Source organism: Channa argus, chromosome 4, assembly GCF_033026475.1.
Source record: "Channa argus isolate prfri chromosome 4, Channa argus male v1.0, whole genome shotgun sequence".
NCBI lineage: Eukaryota > Metazoa > Chordata > Actinopteri > Anabantiformes > Channidae > Channa > Channa argus.
The window spans coordinates 4,897,998-4,904,999 of record NC_090200.1 but is presented as its reverse complement, the minus strand read 5'-3'; positions in this window follow the sequence as shown (position 1 = coordinate 4,904,999).

Sequence of the window (7,002 nt, the reverse complement as noted above, 5' to 3'; positions counted from 1 at the left end):
GTTAGCTCTGGCATGAGTTTATGTTGCATTTGCCCTGTGTTAGTGCTAATTTCTTGACATTTAAAACCACTGGTTTATCATTTAGGAAACATACCACAAATGTTTAAGTCCATGATGTACACTTCTCTATTCCAATGTGTCTGCAGGCATATGGGTGTGTGCCGGCAAATGACACACACACACACACACACACAAAAAGAGATATCTAGAGAGAGGGAGAGAGAAGGCGTCCTCTCAGGAAGAAAATGAGTCAAAGTTCAAGCAGCACATGTTTCTGGGTCGACCTCTCCTCTCAGCGCTCGGTGAAAGACGTGACACTCTCACCGTTTCCTGCAGCCCGGGGCCTCGCTCCACATCTGTCGAGGTGTTCATTTTTAGCCGGGGCTGCTATTTTCATTTCAGTTCATGGAAAATTTTCAGGTAAAAGTGTCAGTGTCGAAGCTGCACTTTTGGATTAGCTCTACAGTATATTTCACATTGTTTCGCTTCGCTTTCTTCTCAAATGTTCTATATATAAACTGCTACAAAAAAATGTCAAAAACACTAAATTACTGTATATAAGATGGAAAAAAACTATTAATTGTAATCTTGTTCAAGCCAGTTTATCAAAGGCCTAAGTAAGTTTTCATACAAAGTCTGTAACCGGTTTCCGTGGTGAATCTAAAACACATTTCTTTCCTTCAAATCAGGCCAAATTAAATGGATTAAACAATATTTTCATCGTGCATGGCTTACAGGAAATGAAAGACGCAGAATACAGAATACCAGATGTGGCTATTACACAGAGAGAAATCACAGTACTGTCATTTGAGCTTTGCCACACTTCTGTTCATTTTATCAACTTTGCTGTCAGATGGCTGTGGCTATCAGGAGTTTACACGGGTCACCCGCTAACTGCAGGATTGGTGGTTTGATCACCAGTCCCAATGGGCACTGAACCCCAATTTGCTCCAGAGTTTAACAAAATGATTAGATATATTTTTATTTCTGTTTTGCCCTGCAAAGTAGTTCACAATTGGGCTTTTGAACAACAGTAAATGCTTTCATCAGCCTCCAAACATGATCTCACAATAGACGCTACGAGCACACGCACATAATTTTGCAGAAAACTGGTGATAAACCCAAAAGTGTACCAGAATGTACCAAAATTCATGGTGATCCATACGGCATTAGTAAAATAATCAGAGGCTTTATGACAATGACATTGCTTTTGTGACAGTGACACTCACGCTGCTGCAATGCTCAAAAAGAAACATGGATGCTGTTATTAGTATTATTAATCAAAGGATATATGGGGGCACTGGTTTACAGAAGCTGTCTAATCCAATTAGCCTCCGGTCTCGCTCATCTCACAAAGGGAGTCTTTTATCATTTCCTGAGGAAATGTTAGTCCAGAAACTTCTCTCTAGATTCTTCTCTATCTCTTTGTTTCATCTCCTTTTCCCTCCATGCCTACGTAAAGATCTGTGAGAGCCTGATGTACGGTCACTTGCCATAAATTCTGGGAAAACTCAAGCGTGTTCCACGTAACATATTGGCACCCACTTCCACTAAATGCGGACTTCAGGCGTCCGCGACCCTGAGATGACTTGGCACCAACGCCCAGATCCTGACTGGGGTGTCTCTTGTTTGCCAAGGAGCCTCTATGAGATTTCCCAGCTACTCCTTTTCCTTCCTGTGCACCCTCCAACCCCACCTCACTGAGGCACCTCTGAAACACTTAAGGAACACTAGGAAAAGATCATGAGAAAGGCCCCAAACGTCAACCCAAATGATTCTCACTGGCAAGAAAACACAAGGCTGAGAAAGAACTCTCACAATCGAGGGAAAGTAATAAAGTTTGCTGGTAATGGTGGGAATGTGTTGTTAGAACACCTTGCGGTCACAAATCATAGGTGTTGCAGGTTTTACTATGCAGGTTGGGAAGATTAATAACATTAATAGAAGGAGGGTTTTGAATAATTGGCTCATGTATGGACTCATTGTAAATGTATACAATGGCATACAAAGCCGGACTCCTGGCATTGTGTTACATATTTAGTGAAGCAGATGTGAATCTAAAGGCTGGTGAGATTTAATCACACTTTTCATTGTTAGGACAATCATTTTTGAATGTTTTCATTGGGTTGGGAGATTATGTTTAACACCGGTTTCAGAGAAGTGACTGTTTAAAGTCTGTACAGCCGGGAAAGGATTATACAGATGATTGCAACTAATTTATGAAAATGTCCTCAACATGAGACTAAAAAAAAACAAAAGTGAGTTTCACTTGGAAATTATAGTTCAGCTCACACACGCATGTGTTTTAGCTGATCGAAAAGGGAAACGGGGCTGCTTTAACATCCCACCTTTTCCCAGATCCTGGGAGGAGCCTCTGCCTGGTGGCAACGGCGAGAACAATGGCAGGAAACTGGAAGAGGAGTGAGGGAGTTCCTGCTGGCAGGATGATGCTGAAGACAAGAGTGGCGGCACGCCTCACATAAGTGGACACCGGCCTGTAGCCCCGGGCAGTAGGAGCTGGGCTCTTTGAAACCGTAATAAGCTTATTGTTTGACATGTTTTGAGGAGTTCAGGTCCAAATATCGGACGTTTGAAGTAGGAATGTCATAGATGCAATGCAAGTAGGCGTGAAAAATGAGTGTGAGGGTAAAGCCTCTTGTAAAGTAATTAGTGTTGTTCCCTGTAAGTGACACAGGACTCAAACCCCAGTAAAATCACTTTCACGCCTTCGCTTATGTTCAAACATTGTGATGACACCACTTCTTTTGGTTCTAGTTTGGGTAGTACATGGAACTGAATGCCATTAAACTTCTCTCTGACCTCCCTATATTACAATATCTCTCTCCTTCTAGCTGAAAAATGCCTCCAGATGACATCACTTGGGGGAACCTTTAGTTCACATTATGTCGTCGCTCGTGCTATGAAGTTTGCAATCACGATCAACCTGCTTTTCCACAGCTCCACCAGATGACATCATCCAAACTCCTAATGGTGAAAAACTCCTGCGGCTGATTTTAAATTTAACTTTTTTAAATGGGAGGAAGTCAGAGGTAGATTTAAAAGGCATTAATGTGTATTTACACCCTAAACTAAAGCCATAGAGAGCAAGTTGAGAATTAGTTGCCCTTTAACATTCAGTATTTCTCAATATTTCCGTACAAAATTGCCATTTAAAAATGTTCAATCAGTACATTAGTGGGAAAACATTGCTCTACAGCACCACTAGTGGTTAAAACCTCCACACGGTGCCTTCAGGTGGTCGAGAGAATTTGTTGCTACAACCTACATGATACTTAACTGAAGTGGTTATTCGTAATTACAGCTAGTTAAAAGACGCCATCATAACCCGCAGAAATGACGGCCAGTCCTTAGAATTAAAAAAAAAAAAAACCCACAAAGAACTTTCTCTTTTCACAGTAATAGCTGAGTTCTCGAACAGCATCTTGTGTAACTGAAACATAGCAAGTTTTCTTTAAGTTTGGCTGCTGGGGTAAAAGTTGACACATTTGCAAAGGACAACAGAAAAAATATACATGGTCCCAGAGGTCTCCCTACTGTAGCTACGCCTCTGGCCTGGACTCTGGAAATTCCTTTCCACATGATGTATTTGCACATTTTATCATGACGTCCCTCCACAAACACCAAAGTAGACAACCAAGTGTTGACATCACTGTGGGATGAGCTGCTCAGATAATTCATGACCCTGACAGGGCCTTGCAGCGAACAGCAGACTTCCTGCGGTCCCACCCAGGCCTGGTCACATCTATACAGCCGGGCCACATTACCCACACCAACCCCTGCCCCGTACACTCTCCACACCCTCGAGCACAGCCAAGAAGTCGCTCCATTGTTCTCAAGACCGAGACATCCCTATGCACAAGGGGCCCGACTCATGCTATGGGCCAGATGTGTGTATGGTATGTGGATGTGTGTGACAGTGCATTGTTTGGAGACTATGGTTATGAAAGACCAACGTGTTAACAGCGAGGAATTACTGGAAACGGCTGCAGCATATTGTTTCGAGCTTGAGTCATCCTCCCTAAGAGAAGAAACAGCTTATCAATGTGTGTCATCGTGTGTGTTTCTAAGCAAATAGGTTGCTTTTTTGATCCATCTCTCTTATGATTGACTCTTTGCTGCGTTTCCCAGAACTTATCAGTCAAACCACGTCTTTTTTTAAATTTTTTCCTGATAGAGGCGCTGTCTGCATTTCTAACCTACCACCTCGGTTGTTGCTGGGAAGGTAAAGCGCATCATTAATTGTGCAACTTGAGGGTTTTTCCGCATGATGACAAATGGGAAATAGGAAGTTTTCTAATTGGAAGGAAGAATCCATTTAAATGGTCCGCGAGCTCAGAAAGCAGAACGTGTTAAGACTCTATGCTCCTTTCCCTTTCCGTTCCAGGCTTCCATGCTTTTATTTATTTGTTTGTTTGTTTGTTTGTTTTGAAATTTTAGGTGTGCGAAACGTTCTCGCTGTGACTTGTCAAAAAGAAATGACAGACTTGCTTTAATGAAACTATACTTTGCTCACAGAGCAGAAGTGATGTGATATATAGTAGTAATATATATAGAGAGAGATACTGTGAATCTCACATAACATGCTGTTTTGTTACATTACATTAATTCAAAAAGCAACATGGTTGGGTTCATGAACAACCCTAAAAACAAATAAAAGCCCTCCAAATATCTGCTCATGCATGAATAAAGAATCTGGATAATGTTTCTGCAGAATTTGGACCTTGGTCAGTGTATAATTCTCATCTGTTTTCAATTTTCCAATTAACTGAGGGGATTTTGATGAATGCACTTGCTTAAATCACAAGACTCATGAATTTGATGACTTCAGACTCGACATGATTAAACTCTAAAAGACAAGCAATTTGACTTTACCACCAGTCATTTGTGACTTCGCCTGGATTTTAACCCTTTGACTTGGGATGACTTGCTCTCCTTTCTCTGTTCAAACAAATGTATGAAGAAAAATATCAGTTGAGTCAACGCAGTAAATTGGTCAGATGGAGGCAGGTGGGGACTTGACTTGAGACTTTGCTGTGCAGATTTATTTGAGGCTTGCAAACAAAGACTGAAAGAGACAGTTTGTAGGTTCCATTGTTCTTGGTACTTGACCAGAGGCAGACACACAAAGTCGCTCAACATCTGCTGTGTCTTCTGCCAATCCCCCAACACGTTATTTCACTTCCCGCTTTCTCTGGTCATTTTTAGGTATTTGGCTCAGAGTAGACACCGAAAGTTTGCCCCTGTTAAGCTTGTACCTTTTGTTAAACTTGGATCCCAAATTGAAACAAACGCTGTGGATTTGTTGCTCATGACTGTTCTGACTAATGAAATATTGAGACAATCTGAGTTACTTAAGTACATAATAGTCTGTTTCTCTCTCGGGGGGAAATTACTCTAGATTAAATCATTAAATGGCTAATTAAAGCTGAACGTGGAGCAGATTTGTGAGCTTATTTTCCACAGCTGCTATTCTGCAGCTACAGTACATGTCTGTGGAAGTGTCACTATGCAGGGGAACACGTGTGGACATCTAGCGTGTGTCTCTATTTACAGCAGCGTCCTTGACAAATGCACAGAACTGCTACCGACTTACATGATGAAAGCGTGTCTGGACACAAAACATCAGCTAAATGCTTTATTTGTCAGTAGAAGCCGTGCGGAAGCAAAGGCAGTAAACAAGTGTTAGTCATGAGACGAGGAAGTGTTTGCTACCAGCACACAAGACCCAAAGGATCAAGAGTTCAATGGCAATGTATTCTTAGAAACCGGAAGCCTCCAATACATCCACGGGTATGATTTCCATTTAGGTGAATAAAGGGATGTGGGGCCTGTTGGATAGTGTTGTTATAGGTAAACAAGCCCCCCCCCAAACAATCTACAGTGAGGGCTTTAACAAATGCATACTTTGAGTGTAGCTTTCTGCATTATTTTAATCTCAGGAAATCTGTGCCATTGTAAACTCCACAGGATACTACACCATCCCCGATCTTGATACCTCAGGATGCAAGTGAAAAAAACGTCAGAGCTTTAGTGCTTACATGGGAGGGGGATGTTCCCATGATTACTCTAATGATGCTCCGAACACGGTCCAAAACCGCAGACACCATAGTCCTTCGTGGCCTGAGGTCACGACTGCGAAAGGCATGCAAGCAGCTCGTAAATATTACTCGCAATGACACACAGTGCGCGCTTGCTTCGGGTCCCCATCAAATGTTTGCAGATGGATCTATTTACCAGCTGGGGGGGGGGGGTAAAAAGTTTCATGCTAAGTGCTTTCACAGATTCTTTCTTTTTTAAGGTTGACAAATGATGCACCAAAAGTATAGATATAGCCCTTTTCCTTTGGGACTTCCTCATTGTACTTGCCCGCATATACAGTTTGGATGAGGAACAGACAGCAACACGCCTTGCTTTGTCTAGAAACAATATTCATTTCAGTGGGAAACATTTTCTAAGGTCGGACAAGGAAATCCCACCCTTAATTAAGTATGTGAAAAAACAAAAGAGAGTGCATAGTTTCGTCCATTTGTCGTTAAGTTGGGGGAAACAAATGGCAGCGTCTAAGACGAGGCTTTGAAATGAAGTGACTCTTTGCGCCAAAATCTCAGTTTAAAAACCAACTCGTTTTTATTTACAGTATTATTACTTTTGCATAAACGAGCGCTGTTCAAATATACTGAGGAATCTTACACTAATCTGAAAAACATAGCATGTGTTCAAACATGGTAAATAACATACACATATTTACTGTTTTTTTAAATAAGCTTATCCAGACGTTCACGGTTCACTTGATGGCAATATCCCATGGCCTTTATCATTGTATTACAAAGCACGTTATTATTCCTTTTATGTGTATTTCAAAGTGATACAAATGTCTGAAAACATGCTAAAGACATTTTGTAGAGTTTCTGCTGTTTCCCATCCCAAGCATTTATGTCAGCTAACTGGCTGCTGACTGTAGCTTTTATTTTCTGCACAGAC